The 13,325-nt window shown below is 35.1% G+C and overlaps 1 protein-coding gene across 1 annotated transcript in view; it reads left to right on the forward strand.

Moving 5' to 3' along the window:
- The window catches only part of ANKS1B (ankyrin repeat and sterile alpha motif domain containing 1B), a 449,800-nt gene that overhangs the window by 29,393 nt on the left and 407,082 nt on the right, over window positions 1–13,325 (forward strand). The gene's annotated exons all lie outside the window — the stretch shown is intronic.

Raw genomic sequence — 13,325 nt, forward strand, 5'->3', positions numbered from 1 at the left:
CTGAATTTCTAGAAGTTCTGAATACACTAACAGAGAATTTGAGCTATTTTAGGTTTGTGGACTGTGAGTGGGAGATTTAGGATAATGTTCTAAAATTTAATTTTATGACCTGAGCCTTCCAGAAGCTGATCTTTTTATCTCAGAAATCAGTAGAAAGTGTCAGCTGCTCTGGTTCGAGTGCAGTCAGTCCCTGCAATTATTCCCTCTATTATTTATTCCTTCTCTGATTAAATTCCCTAGTGTATACTTTCCTTTTATTTCCATTTCTTCCAGGAATTTTCAGAGAAGTGTGACAAGATGGCCCTATGGAAATTACAATTGGCTCAACTAGAGCAGTTCCATTTCCAGGTCTTCCTTCTTCATTGATGTGGATATCCATCTTGCTTTCATCCTGTTCTCACAGTATACAGTCTTGTTCTTCCTTATGGAGAGACAATCTAATTAATTGTAGAAAATAATATTTCTGATAAATAGGCCAAATTTCCAATGTGCAACTAGGACCCTCTCACCTAAAAAGGTTTTTTTCCCCTTGATAAGTGATGACCAGAAATTTAGAAGTGAGAAATATACTGTCAGTTGACTAAAGGCTCTGCCTGGCCTTAATTTCAACTCTTTTCCTAGTGCTGGGAGGATTTTTTTTTTTTATGCTCAGTCAATTCTGGGATCCTCCCATCCAGTTTGGATGGGAGTTTTTTTTCCAAGAGATCCTGTTCCTCTGTAGAACCTTAACTTGAGTATTTTCCATGTGAATTTTTCAGGTCTGTGGCTACCTGGTCTTTTCTGAACCTTTTGAGAAAGACTGCTTTTTTTGTAAGTATTACTTCTGCTAAGAAGTTGAGCAGTTTCATGTTACTATAGCCATTAACAATCTTGGAATAAGGTCATTCTCTGAGTCCATTGTAGATTCGTTTTGTAGCTTGGGACTTCTAGACCTTCTTGCAGGTAGACTGTGCAATTAGGAATGTACTGCTAAAAATTTCCCACAGTATGAATGTGCATGTGAAGGAGAAAGGACGGTAAAGGGGATATTCATATATACAACTTTCCTTCCCCTTACCCTCTCACTAGGGCTGGCAAAGGACACTGTGGGTCAGTATACCACTCCACCCTGTTCCGCCCTTTGCTGGGCAGTGCAAAGGCACAGAGGGCAAACATGAGCAGTGGACAGACACTTATCTGGACTGAACCCTAAACAATACTACTCGTGCATCCTCTAAGCTGAGAAGTGCTGTTGTTGAGAGACTGGCTTCTGCCAAACCTATGACAGGAATGTGAGGTCATATCTAACTTTAACATGCTAGGGAACATTTCTGGATATTGGAATTTGATACAATTGAATTGTTAGAATGGTCTAACATGGATTAGACTTGTGGCAAGTGGCATTCTCCCAAGCAGTTAATTACCAGGCACAGTTTAAGAATTAGTATGGGCCTAGGACTTTTCCAGCTGACAGTTTTGATGCAGCTGTGTTGTTTTGGAAGGTTTTAATGGTATAGGTGTGGAACATTCTATGCCAGTATGACCTCAGTTGCAGAGAATAGTGCTGAACATGTTTAATTTACTATTGCTCATGCAGCCTGAGTTCCTAGATGATTCAAACTGGAAGTCTTAAGGGAACTGACATGACATTTAGAGCCTGTCAGAATGGAGGGTCCTAACCTATGTACAACCCATGATATAATTTTTGGGAGGTGAGCAGACCCAGATGGTTTTAATGATCCAGATTATACTTTAAACTCACCATATATAAACATTCTAGACTCCAGATTGTCTTCTGCCATTTTATAAGGCAAAATGTGTGATGAGGGCTGAAATAGTTGTCTCTCTGTTACATTGAGACCAAGTACACAAAATTCTAGTACCTGAGCATGGTTGTCTAGAAGGGTTGTTATGGATTTTAGATTGTTAAGAGTGACTGGGGATAAATGAAAGTGTATCAGAGAAATACATTCTGTTTATAAACTTAACCAATATTAGCTTACCTTTAGGTCAAGATTTTCATAACCATGGTGGCTACGACTTTATTTATTATTGAAAGCAAGGATTAAATTGTGCAGAATCTATGAACATCTAACTGGTCACACAAATGCATCAGCCACATTTCATCTCCTCAGAGACTTCTGAGATTTTTTTGTTTAATTAGTGTTCTCTCTTTTTTTGAGCATATGTTTTGGGGTGTTCAGATAAGGAGAAAAAGATAATATTAATAGGATTTCAAACTCTCTGAGATGCTTTTTTCCTACACAAATTAGCTCTAGATTTCTCCACTACCTATAGTGCACATTGCTTTTGTTAGATTTAGAGGACCCATGCTTTCATTTTACCTGACATAGATGCCAGCTGTTTGGCCCAGCAGCCAAATAATATAAAGTCTCAGAGCCCAGAAGCAACACCTAATATTTGAGTGACAGGTAACAAGAAAAGTAATTAGGAAGTGTCATTCTTCAGACGAGACTGGCAAGTTATTTGGTTGAATTTAATTCAGCCATTGGTTAATCAGAAAGAAGACAATTCTATTAATTAACTCTTTAAAGAACCAGATGGCAAAAAATATCATAGACAATCCTGAAATGAATGTGTCAACCTAAAGAAGGCTATTATTTTAGTAGTGCTAACCTTTCCTATGGAAAGGAATGGAAGAGAAGTTCTTAAATTGAGATCCCAAGCAATTTGATGAAGCATCATCTTGTAGCTAACTTTGTATCTCATGTAAATATATATGTACTCACCATTTTATTTTTTGCCCTTTGAAGAGAAAAGTATGTACTCTGTCATACAAGATGGTTCCTGGGTGGAGTCTCAAGCTACTTTATACATGGAATTCTACTAGGATATATAGTTTTTTGAATATGTCTCCAAGTAAAACAACTATATATATATTTTTTTTCTTCAGGCTTCAGTTCTTTGAGGAAAACCTCTTTCCCTCTTCTTACTACCCAAAATCAGATTGTGTGCCTTCTGATGAAATGATTATTTCTTGGCTTAACAGAATAATTTTACTGTCAGGATTGAACTAACAATTAAATTTGGTTGCTAAAACTGCCCTTAAAATGAGATGCAGAAAAGGATCTTTCTTTCCCAGATTAAAGATAATACCAATTTAGGGTAAATTCAGATTTAAGTTGATTCAACAGAGGCCTATTTCTCAGTTTTTTGGGGGTCTGGATTCTTTTAACGGTTACTGTTAAGTAGCTTCCAGAGAATCCAGCCCATATATATATCACAGGTCTTCCATCTTCTTCATTCCCTCAAAAGTTACACCTTTCTAGTGATTTCACAAACAATAATCCCTTCCTCTGTGCAAATGATCAAAGTTTAATGACTTTTACATAACAATAACAAAACAAATATGATTTATACACATAATAAAGGAAATTAAGGCAGAATCTGCCATCTCACAAAAGCATTCCATAACCTTTTTTTGGTGTATCACTTTTTATGTTATAGGCTAGTCTATCCTTATATGTTATGTTTAGTTTAGTACCTAAAACATTTAGTCATGGATTATTCTGTTACTAGGAACACTATTGGAATTAAATTCAAATGAAAAATTATTAGTAATAATTGCTTCCTGACTCCTGTGTATCCTGTGGTGCTAATGGTAGATGATAGAGAGAGAATTGGGATGGACTTTTGCATGGCTTCTTATTGTGAAAGCGAATCTCTTCTCCAAAGTTTCTCAAAATCCATGGTATTGGGAGGAATATTTGCATCCAAATTAGAGTTCTCCAAATATCTCTTACCAGAGAGGCAGTTCAGAAAGAACACTAAATTATTCCTGTAATGGCTGACTCCTATAATACATCTCATATGAAGATAACTGCCAAAACAGATTTTGTGGGGTATCCTACCAGTTCTATTTTAAAGAACGGAAAGATGACAAGATTATTCATTTAACTTTCTATAAATATTTTTTTCCAAATTTAGCATTTATCTTTTAAGATTGCTGGTAAGTTCATGATCCATGTGTCTGCAACTGAACTGAGCAGTTGCAGTGCTTGTGGTTTAGATGGCTGTTTTATTTTCCAGAAAACATGCCTTATCAGAACTTTTTGAAGTTAGTATTTCATAGTTTTTGGATAACACATTTAAAAATAAGTGGGTTTTTCTTCTTCTTAAGCTGCTTGAGTGCTTATTCTACATCAGCCAGATCTTCCTTTATAGTAGAAGCTTCTCTGAGAAGCTGCTCATTTAAACCTCTTAGTCTTGGATTTTGTTCCTACATTTGATAAGGGTTTTAATAGAAAGAAACAATAACTCGTAATGGATTTGAACAGGGAATTCTAACATAAACAGACTGCAGATTTAGTGAATGTTTTTACTGTAATTACATTTTGCCTTCTAAGCTATGTGTAATAAATGATTTTGTTCAATAAAAGGCATCATGTAGCATGAATTTATTTTTTATGAGTGATCCAGATGATTAGAAGTATATCCTAGAAAATATTTTGTTGGTGATGTTATGGATCTGACCTGTAATTATTTTAGTAACATTGTTAATGAATTTAAAATGGTGATATTTTTGTTTGACGCCCACATGCTTTGAAAGACGTTTATGATGCCTCAAATTGTGAAACTTTAGCCTCTCCAGTTGAAGTATGTTATTTGTCTTTGTAAAAGTAATTTTATGATGATAGAGTAATCCCAGTCGTCATCATAGAAATGCTTTGGATGCTCCTGAGGTAATTCTGACCTCTGTTGGCAAAGCAAAGCAAATGAAATGCATGCTCAGAACACTTCTGTTTTGGTATTATTTCAGACATGAGATGTTGCTGAGAGGAGAAACGAAGGGATAAATTCTCCATTTTTACTCTTGGAAAGCTCTTTTTGTCCAACCATTCTGATGAGCTTGAGTACAGGATAGAGAATTTATGCCCAATTGTCCTTAGGTGATGACATTTCCTGATTTAGTAATTTTTGTCCCAGAGAACATAGGTTCCTCCAGTATCTTTCAAATCCAGATTTTCTGCACTGTGAAACATTTAGCCATGTCACATTATAATAGCTATATCTGTTAAAGGTCAAATATTGCAAAGATTTTGTTTTAGGTTATGTATAGACACCATTCTGTAATGCAATGTTTAAGCCTGTTAGAAAACATGATCAGTGGTTTGGTTTTGCTCAGTCCTATTTATTGCAATAGGTAATTTCACACTAATTAGTTTTCTCATTTAATATGTTAATCGCATTAAAAGAACTAAAGAAAAAATAATATGTAAATAATGTGCAATATTTTATGAGTGTCATCTGAATAGGTATTAGATTTTTTTCTGTGGAATATCTGTCATACATTTGTCATATATGTCAATCTATCTTTCAGATGCGTGTCTTAAGTTTTGTTTTTGTTCTTGTTAGCAAAGTTGATATAATGCTAATGGCAAGAGTGAGTGTTAGCACCTTTATTTTGAAACCCTGTTACTCCAGACAACAGGCTCAAATTGTTTAATACTTTTATGTTTTGGATAAGAAGGTTATTTTAAGCACTACTTAGAGTTCATTCGAATTAAGACTCCTTTCAGTTACCTTATTATACCTTGCAAAAATATGCAGTTGTAGGTTTCTGTCATTTTCTGCCTAGCTCATTATCTTTTAGGGCTATGGAATCTGAGTACTTGAGGAAATATTCTGCCAGAAAGCACAAATTTGTTGATATGTGGTATGTATATCTGTATGTTATAGGTTCTTGACAGACTTCAAGAGTGCCTTTTTTGGTGGAAATTACTCTACTTCTGTGAAAACCCAAATTAGGAAGGTACAAGGTAGGGTTAAAGCCAGCTGAATCGCAAACTCTATAGACAGCAAGTTCTGTTCTGTGCATCCTAGAGACAAAATAAAGAATCTCATCTCAAGCTGGGTCCCAGGATGAAGAATCTTTAATTCTGGATTTAGGTCATAGTTCCAAGAGCAACCATATTTCAAAAATTTGTGGTAAACATTATTACTCTTCCTGATACTCCTGATACTGATAAAATGATGGTTGAAGGAATATCTTTTCTAACAAAATATGTCATCACATCTGTATTCTGGACAGAAAGAGAAATGGGTTTTGTTTCTGTTTGTTTCTTGTATGAGAACTGTTAAGGTTATTTCTGGATTTTGGATGTGTAAACTACTTTTTATGAAAGCAAAAAATCAGAGTGGTCTATCTGAGAACATCTTCTGTTCTTCCAAAGAAAATACTGACGATATATACTATACTTCAGTGCTCACAGATAGAGTCATGTAAGTGTATCTCAAAATCACAAGATATGCAAGGCCTTTCAAAATCCTTCAGAAGATCCACTTCCACTGCTATGCCTAAAGAGAAGTAATTGTTTATATAACTGCAATAAAGAGTAGTTGTCTCAGAAGAGTTGTAAGAACCCAGTATTTATTTATAAATGGTGTTACAAAATGTGTATATATTGTATTTTATATATATGCTTAAAATATATAATCAAGTATGTCTGATTTATATTTTTCCTCTATCGTATGACCTAATACTACCTAACACATTGGAGCCCTGTTTCTGGCTGATCTTGAGTGATGTAGAGGTTTTCTGCAAAACCTATAGGTCTGATTCATAACATGTGTGGAACCCTCTTACCTCAAATATATAGGAAGCCCAAACTCATGATATATACAGTGTGGAGTTGCCCTGCATAGCAACAATTTTTCTGATACACTGATTTTCAGCGCTGGCCCTGGTGTCCCTGCAGACTGTTGATATGAAGCTTGGACTATATAAGATCATACCTGGAGATGTCATTGGCAACAGTTTTAAAACATGGTTCAGACTGCTGAAATATGAATGATTCTACTTGTTAAAGGTATTGACTGTTGATCTGGCTTTGGACTGGTATTTTCATAATTTAATTAATAGCTGTTCTCACATTGTGTTTGTGCAGTATGATGCAGAATGGGAGTTAACATTTTCCGCTATCTGGATGACTGGATTCTCAAGGACAGAAGTCTGGAATAGATCCAAGGATCTGACTCATCAAAGACAAGCTGGAGTTACTAAGTTTCACTGTGAACTAAGCCAAACCACAGCTTGTCCCTGTAGACAACTGGAATACAGAGGAACCTTGCTGTCATAACTGATGAAAGCTTTCTCCCTTTTAACCATTCAAGGCAAATTGGTCTTGACTGTAAGGATAAGGCACAGCTAACCGGTATTAGTCAGGAACATATTGCACTATGGGTGCAGCCACAGTATTATGCAATATACCCAGCCAGTGTACTTCCAGATGAGTAGTCCGTTAAGGATAATGAAGCTGTACTGGTTGGATAAAGGTCAAATGCAAAGTAACCTTATATATGATAGATTCCTGTAGTAAAGAATGCCTAATATGATGCTCATTTCTTTACATGACATGATCAGAGTGTTTTTCCTTTACTTTTTTGCATATTACCTGATTTTTAAAACAGTTACTCTGGTATAACTATTAACACAGAATAAAATGGTATACCCTTCAATAAAAATGATTTTAACATCAAGTAAACTGAGTTCTAATTCAGAGTGAAACTAGTTCATGTGATTTTTCTTCAGGTTTCCATAATTTAGTTTTACTGTCTGAAGTCCTTCCTTGTCTAGCTAGATTCTTTCCCAAATTGGATGTATCTGAATTTGCATGTGCTTGCACATGCACAGACTGTCTAATCTGCAGACTCCCAGAACACACCTCATAGTGGCCTAAGTCTGCCACACAAGACCACTTATTTCTCTAATATTTTTATCACAGATTTTCAGAGTAGGCTAAAAAGCAAAATACTTTCTGCAGCTTCTGCAAAAACCTACTGCACACCTTTTAGACTGCAACATTTTACTTTTATTCAGGTATAGAGAGCAGAATTGTGACTGACCAGTCATATACTGAAAGGTTTTTTGCCTTACATCATTAAGTTTCTCTTTTCAGGAAGAATGGCAGCTCTGATTGATTTTAAAGTATATCAGCTGAGCACAATTCTGCCAGCTTCAATAGACTGTCTAGTCTATATAAGAAGCTGTTTCTTCTTTTAAGGTGGCAACATGAAGACTAAGAGGCAATTTTTGTTTCCTTCAATTTTACTTTGAATCTTATTTTTAATGAGATCTATCAAATATTTTTCTATTCTAGAAATTAAAACCTCAAGAGAAGACCCACAGACGAAGTTTTGTGTATGCTGTAGAGCAAATCTTGAAATGATGCTTTTTTTTTTTTTTAATAATGATTTAATCTTTCAGTGAAACTTCCTTGAGCATTAGTATCCCTTAATTTATGGAATGCTTCATGAGGCACATTTTTATATGCTTCTGGAATTTTTTCACATACAAAAGATTCCAACATTTTTGAATTTTTTAGTCTTCATACATCCTCACGTATATGAAATTTTGTATAGTTTCTACCATCTGTCCAAATACTGTGCTGGCCTGTTCTTTTTTGAGTACTTCACACTCAGGGTGTCCTCATATACAGGTTCTATAGTATGTTGCCTCAGAAATTCCTTCAGAGGCAGTTCTAAAGTCCTGTTTCTATCAGAATACACTTTTATAAGATTTTCTCTATTTCCTTCAACTGCAGTCCTTCTATTGCCTGCCCTAAGGTTATTCAATGACAAGGCCTGGCAGGGTCACGTTGACTCTCTAAGACTCATCATGGCTAAGGTTATTCTCGGTCTCTCTCCCTCTAAGGCTGGACTGCTGCCTTTCCTCAGGCACACGCCAAGCTTCTGTCACTTTTCTCAGCCTTTTCTCAGCTCCCTTCACCAGATAAAGTGTAGGTGGCAGATGGGATTTATAACTATATTAGCCTTGTACTTCTCAAGTCAAAAATATTATAGTTAGCAATAGCAAGAATGGTAATGGTCAAGTATACTAGGCTTTCTATTTGGTATTCAGGTTATTTGTGTATCTCTAAATGCTGCCACCCTACTCCAAATTTTAGCCTGTTAAGTCTGTCAGTGTTCATTTAGCAGTGATATTTGGCAAAGCTTAAAAATCAGCAATTACAGGTAAGTATAGGTAAGACTCATTTTTTTGAGTCTTAGATTGTTGGACAGGATGCATTTATTCTACATGACTTTTTTAGTTCATTTTTTACTTCCCCTTCCATGTTTGTGTTATCACTTTAAGTGCTGATCCTGCTGTTTGTATATATTTGGAAAAAGATCATTTTCATATCAACTGTTGTAGCTTTCCATGGAGGTGGGAACCATGATTCACAGAAGAAGATAGACATAAGAGTAGTGCTAAATTAATAGTTTTATGAGTTTATGATGTTTTTTCCTCTTTTTTACTGCTTGATATCTGCCATTGTGGAACCATTACTGCACATACCATTCTTTAGACAGATTTTCAGAAATAGAACAAAATTCTGAAACCGAGCACAATTAGATGCAGCAGGAATGCTCTGTGGAAGTGAGCATTATTAATTATTGATGCTCACCTCTTAAATAAGCTAGATGGTAGTGAATGACCCTTCTTTTTCCAATTTATATTCACATCTCTGCTCCCAGTTAACACTCCAAAGGAGTTTGTCATATATTGGATGCTTCTGCAATAGCTGGAAGAAACCCTTTTCTGCCCTTTGGAGTGGCACAGAATCACTAATAGAAACTCCTGGAACCTCCTAGCAGTATTTCTTGTGAATGGCTAGTATGTCTCCATAATGATGAATGAAATGGCTTTCTATATATTCCTTTCTTAGCTTATCCCTACTTGTTCTTCACATTTCCAAGCTGAAGTGCATAATTCCATGATAGAAAGGCAATGGAGATATCTGAGCAGAATCTTTGTGTCTTATAGATTGACTGCAGAGTGCAATTTCCTTTACCTTTGGAGATCTTCATTGCCAAAGAAAGATGGATGCTGGATTTGCTTATAATCATTGTCTGCATGACATTCCAATAGTAATTTCATGTTACTATGAAAAGATACTTAAACTTACAGAATATGTAGGCTGTATTTATAGATCTTGTTAATCCCCTGGCCCTTTTTTGGCTGAAATAATAACTTGGCCATGCACCTGTGAAGAGGAAGAACAATCTACAATTTCTTGTGTTTTCTGCTTTGGTCACTGGTAGTGAAATTCATGTGTGATAGCCAGCTATTTAGTCGATTTCTAGGTAACAGTTCCCAGATATATGACTTCACAGTTCCTAACTGAGATTTTTGCATAAGCTGTTCAAGGAGGAAGTAGCTTATTGTTCAGAACTCTACCTCAGTATCAGACCACTGTCTAGGATTCAGACTTCACTGTAGAGGAGCCATTCTAAGTATGACTCTTACCCTATTTAATTACTTGTGACAGTCAACACTTATGATGATACTTACTATCCCATTAATATGTAAATGTGGTATGATAGTGTAATTCATCATACTTATGATATTCAATATTTGTTATTAAACAGAAATCACTTATTAATTGATGAAAACCAAGATGGAAATAACATCATGGTTCAGTGAAGTTACCCAGTTTTCCAGACTAAACTATGTATTACCGAGATTGTAAACAGATCGAGTTTAAAGAAAACAAAAAGAATAAACTGATTTGGAGCCTGGACTTGAATAATATACTTAATCACATAAATTATTTGACCATAAATTTTTGTTGTAGTATGTATTCTGACACAGCTAAGCAGCAGAAATCAGAACAACCTAAGCACATGCCACACATTCAAAATGTATTGTATTCGAGACACATTTCACACTGCTACAAAAAAAGCATTTATATATACAATTGGAATTATATATACAATAAACTTTAAAAATACAGTTAATATTAATTAAATGTATAATCCCTACTTTTTTAAAACTAAGAGGGGAGAGAAACTCAGAGGGTTTCTGAGATTCAGTTGTTGGAGATTTTCTTCTGATCTATCAAAGGAGAGAGAGAAATTCTAACTTGGTTTGGAGTGTGGAGACTCTTAATCCTTGTCCAGGAAGAAATCAAACTCTATTCCTGAAGCTCCCTGTTACATAGAGACGATCCAGTCCTTGCTTTCTCTCTCCCCTTTCATTGTTAGGGTAGGGGATACAGCTCACTTTCATCACTGACTTTCATGTGATGTGCATGGTTATCCTTCATTTATGGACAGTTAATATTGCAAGAAACATTAACTCCCTTGCATATTTTAATTGTAATCCAAGAAATTCAAAAGGACACTTGCACAGAAATTGCAGCTACTCAATTGTACTACCTTCCCACCTACAGATTCCAAACACCACAATATGCCTAAAAATAATTTATTTCGGCTAAAGGAATACACCGAGTACTATTACCCAGTTTCCTTACTCTGTTCTTTGGAGAGCTTTCAAGTTTGCTATGCTCTCCTTATCTCAAGCCCCTGACCCATTTTTTCCCAAAATAATTCCTCTAATTAATTCTACTTACTTATTGCAGAATTTCATTTCTAGAATTATTAATATTTTAAAATTAAAGCTATCATTTAATAACTACTTCAGTTTACATTTCTAAAGTTAATAATTTCTAATAAAATAGATTAGTGTTTCAAAGAATAAAACTGCCAGCCATTTAAATTTTGATAATATTACTGGTTTAAAATAAGTGAGTGTTCAGCTTTTTATTTTTTGATTATGATTATTTTTATTATTTTGGGTTTTTAACGCTCAGTTGCTATGTGCAATATCTGTTTTTAATAATGAAAAGAATATCTAAGTTAGTATTACTAAAGATAGCATCTACTTTTGTCAATTTAAAACCTGTAACTGTACTTGCTCACACAATCGTACAATGTATCTTTAAAATTCTTTTCCTATGCACAAATTTTGAGTACCTTATGTTGTACATTATAACTTTATAAAAAGAGGTTTTGCCCAGTGTCATTAAAGGCAAATACTTAAATGTAATTTCCTTGAAATAATTTGAAAATGAACCTGAGATTCAGTAAAGCAGTATAAATCATAGATAAAACCATGCACAAAAAAGAACACATTCTTTTTAAAGAGTCATAGACCTTATTTAACAGTGGATCCTGCCAAAAAGGAATCTTTGAGAAGGAAAAAAATATTACATTTAATAAAATGGAATATTTCCATGATTCATATATAACATTATTAATTTGAATAGTTTAGAGCAATATGGGTGTGGGTTTGAATTACTTGTGCACAAACAGAGAATGGAAGCTGTTTTCCTGATGTTCACAATATGAAAAATTACTATTATGTGTCTGAATAACTGATGATATGTGTAATATTGTGTAAAAATTTGCATTTGCAAGAATGCTGTTTAAAATTGTCCGTATATTTTGTGTCAGCTCAGTTACCAAGAGTGCCAATGTTTATGAATGTAGGCAGAGCAATAATTAGTATAGGAACTTGGCTAAGTACTGTAATATTGCTAGGTAATGTGTATATGTTGGACTGGGCAACAATAAACATGGAAATTTTGGAGGATTTTGGCTCATAACAACAGAAATATCTCTAGTGCATATTTGTTCTGTGGACCACAGAAACAATAAGGGAGCTGGGCTTTCCTGAGCTGCTTGGTGTTTGCCATTGACATCAATGGGAAAAGGATGAAGCTAAAGGTTTTTCGCTGTTAAAACTGACCTGTCAAGAGAAGATTCACCAGTTTCATGGTCCTGAAGAACCAGCAGGTCTCTAGGAGCAGCTTCAAAAGATCCTAAAGAGTTAGGAGAGAAGGGAGGACGGAGGAGTGGGAAGGATGAGGACTAGCAGATGGTAGTCCTCTCTCAGGCATCTACAGAGTTTAGACCCCAAAATATGCAGGCACGAATGTCATGCTCTGTCCATCATCTCTAGAGGAACTGATTTCATCCAAGTGATGCCATCCTCTGCCTTGCCACATCATTTTACAGAAGAAAGAAATTCCAAAGAGAATTATCACTCAGATGTCAGATAAAGTGTGAGGGAAACCAACGGGCAGGCAGCCACTGATGTCATCAGGCTGCTTTCTATATGTTTTGAAGACTTTTATCATTATTGTACCCAAATATTTTCCTTTCACCATGCTAAAACAATCAAATTAAGACAATCACTATTAGTGCATGGGTAATGTCATATAGTGAAAGTATATGTATAGAAAGAAATATGTTGAAGAGGGACTTAAGGTTGTGACAGGCATTCTGTACTTGTATGTATCATTCTTGCACTACTGATAGGGTGATGAAGGTAAAGTGAATTAACTTTTCATTTCCTTGCTTTTCTGTTCATATGTATGCAGCCACAGCTACTTCACAAGTAAGATTTTTTTCCATATAGCAAAAAGCACAGCAAAATAACAAATCTATCAACTAACTATCTTTTTCTTAATCTGTCATTTTCATGTCATTTTCATATTTCATACTTTTGAAATGCTACTTTTTGTATGTAATTATCTTCA

The sequence above is a fragment of the Apteryx mantelli genome, chromosome 1 (genome assembly GCF_036417845.1).
Source record: "Apteryx mantelli isolate bAptMan1 chromosome 1, bAptMan1.hap1, whole genome shotgun sequence".
In the NCBI taxonomy this organism is placed as follows: Eukaryota; Metazoa; Chordata; class Aves; order Apterygiformes; family Apterygidae; genus Apteryx; species Apteryx mantelli.